At 37.1% G+C, this 17,651-nt stretch overlaps 1 long non-coding RNA gene across 8 annotated transcripts in view; it reads right to left on the reverse strand.

Moving 5' to 3' along the window:
* Positions 1–3,821: 3,821 nt before the first annotated feature.
* Positions 3,822–17,651, reverse strand: part of LOC140506244 (uncharacterized) — a 444,115-nt gene continuing 430,285 nt past the window's right edge. For 7 of the 8 annotated variants that reach the window (XR_011967829.1, XR_011967830.1, XR_011967833.1 and 4 more), the window contains one exon: positions 3,822–5,161. This is a non-coding gene — a long non-coding RNA (uncharacterized lncRNA). Of the gene's footprint in view, positions 5,162–7,022; positions 7,151–17,651 lie in introns of all 8 variants that reach the window. The other variant, XR_011967832.1, reaches the window with a different exon arrangement.

Raw genomic sequence — 17,651 nt, forward strand, 5'->3', positions numbered from 1 at the left:
TTAAATTATATTGAAATCATATTGACATAATTATCAATTTAGAAAAAAATCAAGTCCACATGCCCTAGATAAAGAATCACTGGTAAGGAAGATGGCCCAATATTGAGATTCTGAATACTTAGGGTGGTCATCAAAATTATCCAGTAGCAGAATCCTCTCAAACTCAAGTAGAAGGGAGGTAAAGAGGCCCTTTAGCGAATTATGTCCCTTCAGAGTACACTGGCAAAGTCTAAGAAATTTTGTTGATTGAGTATTTTAAGTCACAGTCCTGTTTGGAGGGTACAATTGGCCAGATCCTTGTTGTAATTTGTTAGTTCCTTTCCTTCCCCATAAGGGCTAGTCCAAACTCATGCTTCATCTCCTAGGCCTAGATTTCTTCTAGCTTATATGAGAAATGTGTCACCTAAATTTTAAAAATAAAGGAAAGAAAGAAAGGAGGAAAGGAGGAAAGAAAAAAGAAAAGAAGAGGGCAGAGCCAAGATGGGAGAGAAAAGACAGGAACTCACTGAAGCTCTCTCCAAAATTCCTCTAAACAACTTTAAGTAATCTCAAAACAAATTCTAGAGTGACAGGACCCACAAAAGGACAGGATGAAAAAAATTTTCAGGCCAAGTAAGCTTGGCCAGAAAGATCTATTGTACCAGGGTGAAATTAGAGCACAGTCCAATGAAGGATACATGCCAGTAAACTAGCAGTAGGTTCTGGAGACAATTGAATCACTGGTAACAGTCAAGGTTGTCAGATCTTTCAACCCATAGATTGGAAAAGAGTCCAACAACTGATCAAAAGGAGATTTTATATATATATATTATATATATAATATATTATTATAATATATAGCATTATTATATATTATATAATATATATTATAATAATATATTATAATAATATATTATATATATATTATAAGGAGATTGCAATATCATATATTGCAATCACTGGGGGAGTTCTCTGTGACACTGTCCACACTTGGATTCTGGTTCTCAGTCCCAGAATAAGCAGAAACATTAACACACCACAGACTGTGGCTACATGGTTGCTGGAATCTTGGTCACAGTTCCAGTGTGGAAAAGAATGCCTGTTGTTGCTCATAGAGCAGAGAAAAGACCAGCAGAGTAGCAAACACACCTTTCCCTAGATCATACCATCTTCGAAGAAATGAAAGCTTAGAACACCCAGAACTAGCTTGGAAAAAAGCTGCACAAGAATTCTGAAGTGTGGGACATGCCCCCTCTACTTGAGAAACAGAACCTACTTTAGTATAGAGTGAAAAGTCAAGAAATAGTCTGGAAAATGAGCAAGCAGTCGGAAAAGATTCTGACTATAGAAAGTTACTATGGTGACATGGAAGACTAAAACACAAACTCAGAAGAAGACAACAAAATCAAAACTGCTACATCAAAAGCCTCAAAATAAAACATGAATTGATCTTATGTAACAGAAGAGCTCAAAAAGGATTCAAAAATGAAGCAAGAGAGGTAGAGGAAAAATTGCAAAAAGAAATGAGGGTGATTCAAGAAAATCATGAAAAAAGAGTCAATAGTTTGATAAAGGAGACACAAAAAAATAATACTGAAGGAAATAACACCTTAAAAAACAGAATAAGCCAAATGGTAAAAGAGACACAAAAATCTGCTGGAGGGAAGAATGTCTTGAAAGTACAACTGCCCAAATGGAAAAAAAGAGGTACAGAAACTCAATGAAGAAAAGAGCTCCTTAAAAAATAGAATTGGTCAAAGGAAAAAGGAGGTATAAAAGCTCAGTGAAAAAGATAATTCCTTAAAAATTAGAATTTGGCAAACTATTGGGGAAACTAATGACTCCATGAGACATCAAGCAACAATAAAACACAATCAAAAGAATGAAAAAAATAGGAGAAAATGTGAAGAAGTATCTCATTTGGAAAAACAACTAATCTGCAAAATAGATCCAGAAGAGAAAATTTAAGAATTATTGGACTACCTGAAAGCCATGATACCTAGACATCATCATCTAAGAAATTATCATGGAAAGCTGCCCTGATATTCTGGAGCTACAGCATAAAATGAAAATTAAAAGAATCCACTGATGACCTCCTGAAAGAGATCCCAAAATGAAAACTTCCAGATTAAAGTCAAATTCCAGAGCTCCCAGATCAAGGAGAAAATATTGCAAGCAGCCAAAAAGAAACAATGCAAATATCATGGGGCCACAGTCAGGATAACAAAATTTAGCAGTTTCTACCTCAAAGGACAAAAGGTCTCGGAATATGATACTCCAGTGGGCAAAAAAGCTAAGATTAGAAACAAGAATCACGTATCCAACAAAAACTGATTATAATTCTTTGGGGGAAAAAATAAACATTCAATGAAATAAAGGACTTTCAAAGGACTTTAAAAAATCAGAGCTAAATAGAAAATTTGACTTTCATATACAAATCTCAAGAGAAGTATAAAAAGGTAAATAAGAAAGAGAAATAATAAAAGATTTAATAAAGTTAAACTGTTTATATGCCCAAAGGGTGAACTGATACTTGTAACTCCTAAAGACTTTCACATTATTAGGGCAGTTAGAAGGAGTATACATAGAGAACACAGGTAAGAATTGAATATGAATAAAATTAAGAGATGAGAAAAAGGAATGAACTGGGTGAGGAAGAATGGGGTCAATTATCTGAGGTAAAAGAGGTATGAAAAAGCTTTTATAGTGGAAAGGAAGATGGGGGAGGTGAGAAAGGAGGAGCACATGAACCTCACTTTCATCAAAATTGGTTCAGAAAGGGAATGGCATGCACACTCAGATGGGTAGAGAAATCTACAGTACTATAAGAAAGCAGGAGTGGAAGAGGATAAAAGAAGCAGGTCAAGGCTTAAAGAGGGGAGGGCAGATTGTGGGAGGTAAAAAGTCAGAAGCAAAACACTTTTGAGAATGGACAGGGTGAAAGGAGAGAGAGTAGTATAAACAGGGGAGAAATAGGATAGAGGGAAATACCCACTAATCATAACTGTGAAAAAAATTTATAGCAAGTTTCTCTGATAAAGACCTCATTTGTCAAATATATAGAGAACTGAGGGAACTTAATAGAAATATTAGCCACTCCTCAATTGATAAATGGTCAAATGATATAATCAAGCAGTTTTTAGATGAAGTAATCAAAACTATCTATAGTCTTTGAAAGAATTCTCTAAATCACTATTGATTAGAGAAATGCAAATTCAAACAACTTTGAGTTACCAACCCACACCTATCAGATTGGCTAACATGACAAGAAAAACAATGACAAATATTGGAGGAGATGTGGGAAAATTGACACTAATGCACTGTTGGTAAGGTGGTATATTCTGTACAGCAATTTGGAACTATGCCCAAAGGGCTACAAAACTGGACATACCCTTTGACCAAGCAATACCACTGCCAGTTTTATATCCCACAGATGTAAAAAAAAAAAAAAGTGAAAGAACCTATGTGTACATAAATATTTAGAGCAGCTCTTTTACTGATGATAAAGAATTGGAAATTGAGGGGATGCCCATCAATGGGGAAATGGCTGAACAAGTTGTGGTACATGATTGTGATGGTATACTATTGTCTATAAGAAATAATGAGCAGGATGTTCTCAGAAAAACCGGAGAAACTTACATGAACTGATGCAAAGTAAAATGAGCAGAACCAGGAGAACATTGTACACAGTAAGAGCAATATTGTGCCATGATCAATTGTGAATGACTTAACTACCCTCAACAATACAATAATCCAAGACAATACTGAAAGACTTAGGATGAAAGATGTTATCTACCTCCAGAGAAAGAACTGAAGGAGTTTCAATGAAGAACAAAGCATACTTTTTCTTTACTTTTTTTATTTTTCTTTTTTTCTTGTTTTTTTTATTTTCTTTTTCTTTTTTCTTTTAGTCTGTGTTTTCTTTCACAACAGAATTAACATAAAAACATGTTTGGCATGAGTGCACAAGTATAACCTATATCAAATTGCTTGCCTTCCCAATGAGGAGAGGGGATGGCAGGTGAGGGGGAGAGAATCTGGAACTCAATATTTTTTAAAAGATGTAAAAATAGTTTTGCATGTAATTGGAGGAAAATAAAAATTTTTTAAAGAAAAGGAATAAAAAAGACAGTCGTAGCCTCAGCCCACTTCATTTAGTAGAATACACCTAAATTAGTTCCAACCTGCTATCCAGGAGCAGTTTTGGTCAGTCCAGAGCAGACATGAAAACATCAACTCTCCAGACAATCTGGAACTAGCTACATGCTACACTACAAGTGAGGTCTTGCAATTTGAGTCCCACAAATCAGTATTCCTGATCTCACGCATGTGACCATTTTCCAAGTCACCTATCAAGTATGTTCAAGTGCACTGTTCGAAATACAGAAATCTATGATGTCAAGATAAAGGTTCTCACAGCTACACATAAATACTCTCTTTGTCTTGTATGTCATTTTAATGTAGCCCACAGCTCAAAGTCCATTTGCATAAGACCCTTCTCACTGAGGGAAATTTCCTGATTGAAGAGTGGAGTAGGTGAGGACTTGAGGAAAGAGAAATCTTGGTCTCCTGGCTTCTAGCTTCAAGAGGGGGGACATATGGCTCCAGCTTCTCTTCTAAGAAAAGTCCCTTGAGGGCAAGAAAGACTGGGAAAAAACCAACAAATAGAGGAGCTGGCACCTGAATCATATCTTCATCTTCCACTAATTACACTAAAGACCTTAGGAAATTTCCCTTTGATGTGAGATGTGGAGTTTTCTCTCTTGATTGAGCTGATATATCTCGCTCCCAGTAGGAAGATTATTCACTCTGTGTATTGTCTGATGTTCTCATCTTTTTGCTTCTCATTTCTCTCTCCTATTGGCTTGAAAAAATTAGTTTATTTGCTACGCAAAGTTTTTGTGGAGCTAGAATTTGGTGGAAGGGAGCCAAGCCTTAAATATATTGTTTCAGATTCTCTTTCCCTGTTAAGGATTGTGATCAGGAACTTAGCTTGAACTTAAAAATCATTTCCCTTAAACTAATAATATTGGTAGGGGATCGGAAGGCTGTAGACATATTCTGATCCAATATCCATTCTCTGAGGAGAACAGAGTGGCTGTCCTCAGGCACCAATCTCCTCAGTCTAAAAGTCTCCCTTGGAGAAGTGTAGGTGTGTTCTCAAGGTGAGATTCCCAAGTATCTGAGAAGAGAAAGCATTAGAGGTCCAATTACTTTAATTTATTATAGAGAATAAGCTACAAATTTACTTTTCCCCTCTTTACCACCAATTTAGTGTAACCAAGGCCTACTTCACCAAAATTTCCTCCTTTTTTATGAATCCTGGCCTAGAGGAACACTTTTTATTCAAGCAAAGGGGTTCTGAAACATAGTAGCTGGCCATTTTCATCCTTTTCCTTTGACCCAAATGGGATAACCCATAGATTTCAAAGAATTCCTACTGCATAGTCAGGATAAATAATAATTACTCAAGGCAACATTCCCCTGAGCTTCTAGACCCAGCCTACTCATACTTTGTAAGTAGTGACCAGCTGGGATAGTGGATTTCATCCTGTATAAGAAAATTCCCTTGGTCTTAGATACCCTGTCTTGTATTTGGGAGAAAATAAAGTTCTATTATTTCAGCAATCACCATACTAGGCAAGAATCAAAAAAGAAGGGTTAATGGAGAACTTGTGTTCCCATTCCACTACTATTTCCAACCCCTTTTCTAGCTTCCCTTTATGGGCTGTCCCCATTAGAATGCAAGTTCCTTGAGGATAGAGATTATATTGCTCTCTTGTATTTATATCCCCTGAATTTAGCACAATACCTAGCACATAAGAAGCACTTAGTGAATGCTTTATGCTTTATTTTGGCTTGAAGACTACTGGCTAAATCATTATTTCCACCCCCTACATCCATTCCTTGACTTTCTCCCCATTCCCTTTCTTCATCTTATAGCCAGCTAGAAAGATTATGCCACGCAGAAGGGCTGACTGTTCAACTGATAGACTGCTTCATTAAATGGGTAGCTCAGACTCCCAGAGAAATGAAAGCTAAAAGGCAGTATGAGTATTGCTTTACTCACCCCACCTCCACCTACCAGCAATGGAATCTTTCAGCAGAAGCACTTGACAGAGTCAAAATTAGTCTATGCCTTTTTATTGCTTTTTTCTAGACTTGCTTCTTATTTTAAAACCCCTCTGTGTCCAAATGGAGTAGCCCCAGTTTTCTTCCAGGACATCTCACCTCACTATTATAGACTTCCAACTTATTATAATAAAAATTCTCCATTTGTCTCTTTGTGATCTTGCCCCTCTGAAACAGTTATATTTTTTCCCAGCTATATTCCTTTTCAAATTAAATTCCATTAAATTACAAACATCCAACTCATTCACTCCATGCCTGAATTTTTCCAAATTTCATAGCCCAAATGCATCCAGAAATCCACCCTGAAAAAAACATATACCATTTCTGCATATGTGGAACTTGCTTCTTCTGTCAACAATAGCCTATCCAATATACTACTGATAGATAATTTAATTCCCAAATGATATTAAGAATCACATCCAAACTCTATTTCCATTCCATTGCAATTTTCAGTGCATCAAATTATATTGGATAAGTTTGTGCCTGTAAAAGAATGCAAATTAAGCAAAACACAAATAGTGCCTTCCCTCTAAGATAACTTTCCATCTACTCTGTATATATCTTGTTCTTATAATCAATTGAATATTTCCTCCTCCATTAGAATGGAAGTTCTTTAAGGACAGTGGTTTTACCTTGCGTTGTTGCCCCAGTGCTTAATACAGTGCCTGACATATAGATCCTTGTTGACTAACTGACAAGTAGCATGTCATGTAGCTTTTTACTAAAATTAATTTAAAAATTTAAATTTAGCATTGTCTTCTGGCTACGTGGAAAAGGATAGGTCTACTGAAACTTTAAAAAAATAATAATACTCTAAATTCCAACACGTGGGCATCTAGGTGGAGCAGTGGATAGAGCACCTAGCCTAGCGTTAAAAAGATCCGAGTACAAATTTAACCTCAGACACTTACTAGTTCTATGACCATGGGCAAGCCACTTAACCCTAGTTGCCTCAGATTCTTCATCCATAAAATTAGCTGGAGAAGGAAATGGCAAACCACTCCAATATCTTTGCCAGGTAACACAGAGTTGGGCAACACTGAAATGGCAAAAACGATAGCAAAAATTTCAGTTCCAGAGCATCAATTCTCACATTTTATTCCAGTCGACTAGAGTCTCCTTATAGCTTTTTACCCCCATTCTCACTGGGGGAAAATGTATTTCTGGCTTCCCTCCCAAAGCCATAAGTTTTATAGGATTTTTCACTTTGCATCAATTAGAGAAAGGCAAGTCACTTTTCCCAAACCAAGGTAATACTGATAGACTAGTACACAAATATTTAAACAGATAAAAGGCATATGAACATATGCATCTAGTCATTTCCCTATATAAACTTAATCCTGAATCCTGAAAGTTGTTAAATTGGTCACTTGCTTGGGTGACAATATTAGGTCCCTTAGAAGAAAATAAAACATAACAAAGAGATACATTTCTTGGATTCACACCAGATTTTGCAGCATTACCTATGTATAATTATATCTTTTCCTGACTTTTTCCCTCTCTTCCTTCATCTTTCCCTCATCCCAACTTTATACTGTGAGTGAGGATGGAAAGGAATATTATCTCTTCATTTTCCTTTCCCTAGCACTTCAATGAGTTGACATAAAGGTACAACCCTAAACAAGGAGCCTCTGTTCCCTCTCCTTTGCCAGGCCATCTCTTTTAGGTCCCCTGCAGCTATCTCCTCTCACCAGCTCTCTGTGACTGTACTCTAATCTGGTTAATGGCCTTGGGGGAAGAAGGGTCATTCGCACTGAGTGCCTACTGCTGCTTTTGTCAACCTCTCTTCTCCATTCCCTTATTCTGTATGTCAAAGTCCCCCTGATTCTGCCTTAGCTAAGTCTATCTTTGCTAAAATGACATGAAGAGACTCCCCTTTCTCTAGCTTCTCTCAGTCCCAGTGAGACAGTGGAATTTTTTCCCTCACTCCCATCCTCATTATTGGAATGGAACAGTTCATTTAAGGCTTTAAGGGAAAGAGACATAGTTATTTTCAAGGGATTCCACAGAATCATAGCATCTCAGAGTTGGAGAGGACCTCAGATGCCATCTAATCTAGCCTGTTTCTGGACAAAAATTCTTTCTACACCACACCCAATAATTGCTGTATTGGACTTTTCACTGGTAGTAGATTAGTGATCACAGCTGGCAACCCTTCAAATACTTCCCTCAGACAAAACTTGTCTAGGCTTAGTTTCTATATTTCATCAATTGCTGCTAGGCATACTCATCTACCTACTTGTTGTTTCAAATTTGTGATTATTGTGCTTAAAACAGAAAGCAGACACAAAATAGGTGAGCATTTCTGCCTTCTATTTGTAGTTGCCTATCATTTTACCATCTATCCAGGCTAAAGACCGTTGTTTCTCTTTATTTCTCTTCTTTTCCCCAAACGATGTTTAAAACGTCTTTTACTGATACAACCAACAATTAGTGATATTAAAATAAAAGATTCCAGCAAGCTCAATCAATCCTGTAGACATCCAGGTGTCATATTTTGTCCTGATTCTGGGGAGGGATATAATGGAATCTGTGAGATCTAATCAAAATCTGATCAACTCTGCCAGCCCAGCTCTTATTATACTAAGGGCAAAATCCTTTACACTGAAGAATAAATAGGTTATTAAGATGTGCTTCACAAATGCTCCAGTCCTTGCACATGGATGACCTATATGAAATTGCTTGCCTTCTCAATAAAGGTGAGAGAAGGGAGGAAGAGAAAGAATTTGAAACTCAAAATGTGAAAAGAATATTAAATATTTTTGCATGATATTAGAAAAATAAAATATTAAAAGTGGTAAAAAAAAGAAAAGAAAAAGAAAATTTATTTTAAAAAATAAAACAAATAGCTTAGTCTTGAGTAAGTTAGATATGACTGCCTAGATTGGTATGATTTCTTTGGTGCTTATATTTAAGTTTTCATCAGTCATTTTGGCTGTTTTTATTGGCATTTTTCACCACACACTGATTACTATCTCAGACAGGTATTGCAGTGACATACTGGAAAATATATATTAGGAAGTTATAGTCCTAATGTAAATATAAATTTATGGATAATATAAATAGAAATATTTATGTACTTATTGTAGATGAGGATTTATATAATTGACGTATTTATAAGGATATATTTACTATAAGAATTCCTTAAAGCTATGAACCTAGTTATCTTCTTTCCAAGAATATCTACCCATTCCTATGTGTATTTTGACACATAATTGCAATAAAATGCTAATTAAATACAAATTGCCAACAATTAAAAATAACAGCTAACCATTTTAGTCAAATAACTTCACCTAAGATCATTGAACCAGTTAATTTTTTTAAGATTGGAGCTATACTTAGAAAATTTCCTTGTACTATTGAACTCAACAGGGACAATCCTAGGACAGATTTCAATGGCAAAAATCTACCTCTGTATGTTCAGAGTCCCAGTAGATCTCTGATTTCAGATAAAAGTTCTTTGGATTTGGAGTAAAATTTAAATAATCTCTTAAAACAGCACATGGTGGATTCATAACCATTATCAACCTATTTCAAGAAGATATATACCAAATGCTTTCATTGATTCAAAGAAAAAAAGTAAGGATATTTCCCTCACTTTTCTATCTTTAGCCACTCTATATCCACAATATTCATTCATTCGTTCACAAACATTTCTTCAGTGCCCACTATCTGTCAAAGCTTTGGAAAGTACTTGGAATGTAATGGTCTCTACCCTCAATGACCTTGAGTTCTATTGGGAAGAAGCAACAAGTCCATAGATAAGTACACACACATGCACAAACACACACTTATGTAAAACTAATTTCCATGGGAAGGGTATTTGCAACTTGAGGATATCAGGATAAGCTTCTTATAGGAGGTAGCATTTGAGCTGAGTCTTGAATGCAGTTAGACATCACGTAAGAAAGGGTCATTCTAGGTATGGGGAATGGTCTGTGCAAAGGTGCAGAGATAAGAGATTACATGCTATGTATACTGAACAAGCAGGTCATAGCATAGTGTTTTAAAAGGACTTGTGCAGAATCAGTCTAAGAAGCTAGGCTGGAGGTAGACTATGAATGCTTTCAAGAGAAAAACAGAAGTGGTTGTATTTTATTCTAGAGGCAAGGAAGAACCATGGGGGTTTCCTCAGCATAAATATGAAACAGTGCAACCTTTGTTTTAGGAATATCTCTTTGGCAGTGGTGCAGAAGACTGATTGGTGACAGCAGAAACTAAAGTCAGGGAGATGGGTTAGCAGGCTGTTTCAACATTCTGGGTAAGAGGTGATGTGTGTATACGTGTGTGTGTGCATGCTTGCATGTGTATACATAAATTGTGGGTATGTATGTATGTATGTATGCATATGAATATGTGTGTATCCATATATGTGTGTGTGTATGGAAGTTATCTGCATTAAAATAATAGTAGAACCCAAGGGAGCTGATGAGATCACTGAGAAAGTATAGAGAAAGTAAAAAAAAAAAAAAAGACACAGGACAGAGCAAAGAAGACTGAGATAGGATACAAGTAGGAGAATCAGAAGCACAAAATGTCTTTAAAAACCCAGAGATAAAAAAGTATCTAAGAGGAGAGGGTGATCAACAGTCAGAAGATTTGGAAATGTCTAAAAGAATGAGAAGAGGTCATCAGATTTAGCCAATAAGAGATCAATGATAACCTTAGAGCAAGCAGTTCCTGTTAAGTGATGAGGTTGGAAACCATATTTTAAGAAGCTGATAATGAATGAAGAAAGAAGAAATGAATACAAAAAGTGTAGACAGCTTTTGTCAAATAATTAATACAATTCACAATTATATTGTATTAACATTTATATTACAATACATTACATAATACAAAGGATTAATACATTAAAGTACCTTAAGAAGATGGTCAGGTGAGTGAGCATATTTTTAAGAAATGGGAAGATGGGCATGTTGGTAGACTTCAGGTAAAGAAAATTTAGATGGAAAGATATTGAAGATGGGAAGAAGGAAGACGATTGTGAAGGCAAGCAAGCCAGAGATGAAGGAAGGTCAGGCAAGCAAGGACACATGGAAAGCGATTGACATTGATGTAGGAAAGTGACTTCTTCTGGATCTGAAACAAAAGAGAAGAAAATGAAGGGGAAGAGTTTGAAGGGAACCCTTAACTAGGTTTGAAATGTAGAATAGGGGAGAGAAAGGAGTTCACAAAGAATAGTTACTATTTTTCAGGAAAGTATGAGGAAAAGCCCTCTGTTGTGAGGGAAGGTGTGGCATAGGAATCAAAGGGAAATAAAGAAAGGTTTGGAAGAGGCTATGTGGGCAGTGCAATTTAGTCAAGCAGAGATACATTAAAAAATTGCCTCACTGCAGTGAAGGATCAACAACACAGGTAACGGACTTGTAGAAGACCCACTCAAAATGGCTGCATGACTTCCTCCCGCACAGTCCAACAATACATCTGTAAGAACAGGGAAGGTAGATAGTGGACATAAATCAGGATTGGGATTTGTCAAAGCAAGAGTGGGATTAGTTCAAGGGGAGAGAGATTCAAACACAGAGATCAATGTCCAGTTGAACTGGCCAACAGTAGGGTCAAGATTGGGAAAGGAGGAAAGTGAACCGAGACCAGAGTGATGGCCTAAAAATAGCATGGAGGGATAGAAGGGTCAAGGTCTCAGTGAGGAAGAAGAATAGATTTAAAAGGAATGAGGCACAGAGGGAAATGGAATAATAATTATATTTACATTTATACAATATCATTACAATTATAATTATAAACAATAGCATTTATATAATGTTTTAAGCCTTACAAGGTGTTTTAGAAAAAATGTATAATGTCATTGTCACAATAGCCCTAGGAGGCAGCTTCTATCACTATCTCCATTTTAGAGATGAGAAAACTGAGGCTGAAAAAAAGTCAGATGACTCGCCCAATATCACACAGCTTGAATCTGAATCAGGATTTCAATTTACGTCCTCCTGACTTTAATGACAGTGTTGTGTCTACTGTGTCACCTGGCTGCTTCTAGAAGAGAATTCATAAGGGAATTTGAGTTCATGAACACGGAAGAATGTGAGCATGTGTGATAGGGCAAGAACATGACCATCTCTGCATGGGACTGAGATATAATGAAGATGTGATGACAAGAAAAAAATAACACTGGCATTTTTATAGTGATTGAAGATTTGCAAAGCACTTCATGTGCTATCTCGTTTGATCTTCAAAACAACCCTAAGAAGTAGGTGTTATCAATAACAAATCATTGTCTCCATTTTACAGGTAAGGAAACTGAGATGGAGAGAAGTTAAATGATTTGCCCACCAAAGAGCATAGGTCATCCTAACTCCAAATCGAGCATTCTACACATTGAAAATATCAGTGATCTGGGAGACCAAAGTCTCCCAAATAGAAGGTATTTGAGGGGACATCAATATGTACATTGAAGTCCCCAAACAAAAGGGCAGAGATCATGGTGGAGAAGAGAACGGTTAGCCAGACATCTGTCTCTTTAGGAAAGGAGAGTGACACAGGAGTTGGATAACTGCCACAAGAATTTGGATAAGTCGATAAATCTAGACAGAACAGACTTCAAAATGGAGGAAGTTACCGAATGATAGCTGCAGAGAAGGATGTGACAGTGAAAATGGGGAACAAGGAATATGTCTAGAATGCCAAGGGGCATGAAAAATATCCTAGAGAGAATCATCAAGGATGTTTTATCTTCTGAGAAGAGCCAGGTCTCTGCGTCCCAGAGGGAGGGTAAGAAGAAAACATCTAGGATGTAAGAAAGCTTGTCAACAATGTATAAGGGGTCCCAGAGGCCAAAATGGAAGAAGGGGACAGAACTGAATTCAGATAAAGAAGACAGGCTGAGGTGGATGGGGGATGAGAGAACAGAGTTGTGTCAAGGGAAAGGGATAACTTTCTCCTAGGCAGCTGTCACTTCTGTATCATCGGGGATTTCAAAAGGAAGAGATAGGAGTTTGCTAGCCATAAGGAGGATATGAAGTACCTTTTGAATGAGGTTCCATATCTCAAGAATTCTGTGATTATCAAATCAGTTCTCTTCCAATAGTAATGAAGTATGAATGAATAAATGGATAAAGAATTTATTAAGCACTTATAATGTGCCAGTCATTGTGATAAGTGCTAGGAACACAAATAGAAAAGGCAAGCCTTCAAGGAGCTTACCTTCTAAGAGACTTAAGATAACACATATAAAGGAGTGGTGACCAAAGATTGTTCTGAATAGAGAAGTCACAAGAATGATGAGTGAAGTCATGGAGAATCTGACTACCACATCACTTCTAGTGTTGATTTGATTACTGTTCCCAGAGATAGAGATGGAAAGAGAAAGGAGGTATGAGAGCAGAAACATGGCAAGAAAATGGATGAAGAATTGTAGCAGGGGCTCCTGGTCTGGAGTAGAAATTATGAACTCAGGGACCTGTGGAAGGAGCTTCACTGCTGGGTTGAAGGTGGAGGCTGGAATGTGAATGCATAATGCATAATGCAAAGATGGCCAGACCACACAGCAAAGGCAGATTAATGCTAGCATCTATGTCTTTAATCTTAGATGAGATCTGACAATTGAGTTTGGTCCTGAGATTAGTCCCAGGGTTTCTGAGGCACAGTTTAACAAAAGAAGATTTGCCCATTGTCATCTTAGTGGTAATAGAGAGCTATTACACTGTTATAGAGAGTAAGATAAGAGTGGCAAAAGAATTCATGGCAGTAGGATTAGCAGCAGGGTGGAAGAAGGAGAATGATGGGAAGTGAAAAAGGAAAACCTCTTAGTGGCTAACTGAAGACACTGCCCCAGGTCCCCAGTGATCAGTCCCAAAGCAGGGCTAGTTCTCCTGCTTTTTCAGTGGCTGAAGGCTCTTCTAATAGAGTTTTGAAAATTCTAATTGTTACCATCACAAGTAACCCTAAAAAATGATAGAGAAGAGCAATAAGTTACTTCAATGCTTGAACATTTCAAGGATCTGTGGTTTCATCACTGCACTCCTCTTAATGTGTATCCCAATGCTTTTGTGCCTCAGGAAAGAGGTTTCTTCATTTGCTATGACTGAAAAAAAAGCATCACTTGTAGACCAAACTACTGGTAATGAATGAGCCTACCCAAAATCAGCTAAGATGATTCTAAGACCAAAGAAAATCCATCCCTCTAGTCCATTGTTTAATGCATTGCCTCCTTACTTTGAATGCCTTAGTTTCTTCCAAATCACAATTTAGGTGATTACTTCTTATTACTCTGGATAAAGAGGCAAATATGAAGTGCATGAATAGAATGCCAGGACTGAATTTAGGAAGACACATCTTCCTGAATTCAAATCTGGCCTCAGAAACTTACAACTCACTTCACTTTATTTGCCTCGGTTTCCTCTTCTGGAAAATGAACTGGAGAAGGAAACAGCAAACCACTTTAATATCTCTGCCAAGAAAACCCCTATTGGGGTCATAGAGAGTTGGACATGACAGAAAAGGACTGAAGACAATAGAGAGGTGACATAGTATAATGGATAGGAAGGAAGGAAAGGAGGGGAACAGACTTTTATTAATTACTTACTGTGTGCTAGGCACTAGCCACACAAATACTATCAAAAGACAGTCCCTGTCCTCAAACAGCTCCCATTCTAATGGGGAAGACAACTCGCAAAAGTGAACTAAAAAGCAGAATATGTGAAAGAAATAAAGAACCTGGAGAGAACTGAGCTCAAGGGCAGGGAGACCAGGAATTCAAGTCCTGCCTCTTGACACACACTAGCTGTGTGAATCCAAACAAGTCACTTAAACCTGGAAATATCTAGTTATCATAATGGATAAAGTTCTAGGCCTGGAGTAAGCAAGATCTGAGTTCAGATTTAAACTCAGACACTAAACTAGTTTTGTTACCCTAAGCAAGTCCCTTAAACTCTGTCTACCTCAGTTTCTGCAACTGTAAAATGGAGGCGATAATATCATCTACCTCCCACAGTCAGTGTGAGGACCAAATGAGATGTCTGATCTGGCCTGGCACATAGTAGAAGCTTAGTCAATGTTCATCATTTCCTTCACTTAACCTCTCACTGCTCTATGTTATTTTCTAACGTGTAAGCTGGAGAGAAAATGCAGATCTGCATTGGTTAGGGGGAGGAGTTTTCCATAACACTGGAATCTCAGGTCCAGTCACTCTCCTAGTTAGAATATATTTTGTAAATCTTTATTTTTACTGCATCCTTCCAGTAGAATGCAGACTGCTGTATGTCAAGAACTGTCCCATGTTTATCGTTTTATCCCCAGATCTTAGCACAGAACTCTGCACATAGTAATTGCTTCACAAATGTTTGTTGAAATAAATGTGATTATCCAAGAAAAATATAAACTGCACAAAACAAGAAATAGGTAGCTTAAACAACTTATAAAATGAAATTGAATAATCCATAAATGCCTTTCTCTTCTTTGCTTGGATTAGGGTACTGTGAGTATGATTGTTGCATAAAATGTTAATTGTATTGGTCTTGTTTACCTGCTCTCTTTGTTACGTAGGAAGGCTCCCTGATTAGAGGATGGGGAGAGGACATATCCCAAAATGGCTGATGTAAGAACAAAAGATATCCATAAAACTATATTTTTAAAAATGGCTGTAGCATAATCTCATGGCTGCTCACCATCCTGATTTACCCTCTAGCCTGTTGCTAAACTGTCAGTGTGCTTCTTAAAATGGAATTTTCAGAACTAAATACATCAAGTCTGTCTGAGTGTTTTGCCTCTCTCAATGCAGTCTAAGAATACATTTGCCTTTTGTGGATTCTGGATTACACTCCTGACTTATAATGACTGAGTAGTTCACTAAAATTCCACAGATATTTTTCAGATAAATAGTTACACAGTCAGGCTTTCCGCATCCTGTCCTTTTGAAGTTGATTTTTTGGAACCACTGTAAATGTTTATATTTGTCCTTATTAAATTAGATTAAATCTAATGTTCTCTAGTTGGACAAGATCACTTTTGGATGCTGGTACTGTCAACCAATCTATTAGCTATCCTTCCCACTTCTTTGTTGTCGTATATCTGATAAACAGGTCCCTTTATGTAAGTCTGATAAAAATGTTAAAAAACACAGATCTAAGAACAGACTCTAAGGCCCTCCACTAAAGACCTTGTCCCAAACTGACACTGAGTCAGTTATTAAAGACCATTCTCTGAGTTCAGCCATTCAGTTCCAAATCTACATTACTGTATTATTGTCTAGCACATAGCTCTCCATATTTTCCACAAGGATATCATGAGAGACAGTCAAATGACTCGCTAAGATTTAGCCAAATTATGCTTTCAGCATTTTCTTGATCTATCCATCTAGCAAAAATGTCAAAAAAAGAAATTAGGTCTATGTGGCATACACTGTTCCTGATTAAATCATGCCAACTGTTAATGATCACACCTTCCTTTTTTGATTTTCACTTAACATCCCCTTTATAATATTCTAGAATTCTGTCAAAACTTAAATTGAATTTTCTAGCAATTTTTCGGCTCTCTAGAATTTTTCAGATACCTCTCTCTTCTTTTTTTTTCTTTAACAGGTAACTTTTGCCCTCCTCCAAGTCTCTTGCTCACCATGCTCCTTCAAAGATCACTGACAGTAATCACATATACCAATTTTTCAGTATCCTGGAGTGTAATTTATCTGGTCCTAATGACTCAAGGTGGTTAGATACTCTCTTATTATCTTCCTTCTTATCTTTGGTTTCAAATCCCCAGTAACTATTTTGGTTTCAGTCTTCAGATTTCTTACTTTCCTGAACAGACAAAAAAAGAAGCAAAAATTGGAGTTCAGCAGTTTCGTTTTCTCTAGTTCATCTGTCCTCATCCCTTTCACCCCAAACAAGGGTCCATCCTCTTCTTTGACTTTTTGCTACCACTCATTTTTATACATTCCTGTTCCCATTCTGACTTTTGAAAGTATCTCTGAAACTATTCCTTCTGTGGAGAAGGGGAAATATGGTAGGAGGTTGACTTTTTTATATACTTTACTCCTCCTCAATGAATAAGAATAACAGCCTTGGTGGTAACTTTCAAACTAAATTGTTCTTTTCTTTGAAAGTAAAAAAAAGTTAAAAGCCCTTAGATCTCATAGGATCATAGATTTAGAGCCAGAAGGAAACTCAGATCTCACCTAATCCAACTCCTTAATTTAATTTAATTTATTTTTAAAACTGAGTCTCCCTGTCCTTCATAGGTCATTTGTATATAGAGGCCGTTCACAGGGCCTGATCCCACTACTGATTGAAACAGAAGCTCGGATTGACCCATCCTTAGGCAACCTGGTGGCCCCACTATTTCATAATTGCCCACCTCCTGAGGACTTACCATATCGGTGCCAGACTTAAAACAGACACCCTTTGGTTTCAGCTCTACTGAAGCTTACAACTCTCAAGTTCAAGTGACCCACCAGCCTGGGCCTCCCAGCTAACAGGGATTACTGGCTGCCTAAGGAGAGGGCAGCAGTTTCCTGATTAGCAGCGAGTTATTTCTGTTCCTATTTTTAAAGACTGGCACACTTCCTGGGTTTTCATTTATTAGATTTG

This window comes from Notamacropus eugenii, chromosome 5 (assembly GCF_028372415.1).
Source record: "Notamacropus eugenii isolate mMacEug1 chromosome 5, mMacEug1.pri_v2, whole genome shotgun sequence".
Lineage (NCBI taxonomy): Eukaryota > Metazoa > Chordata > Mammalia > Diprotodontia > Macropodidae > Notamacropus > Notamacropus eugenii.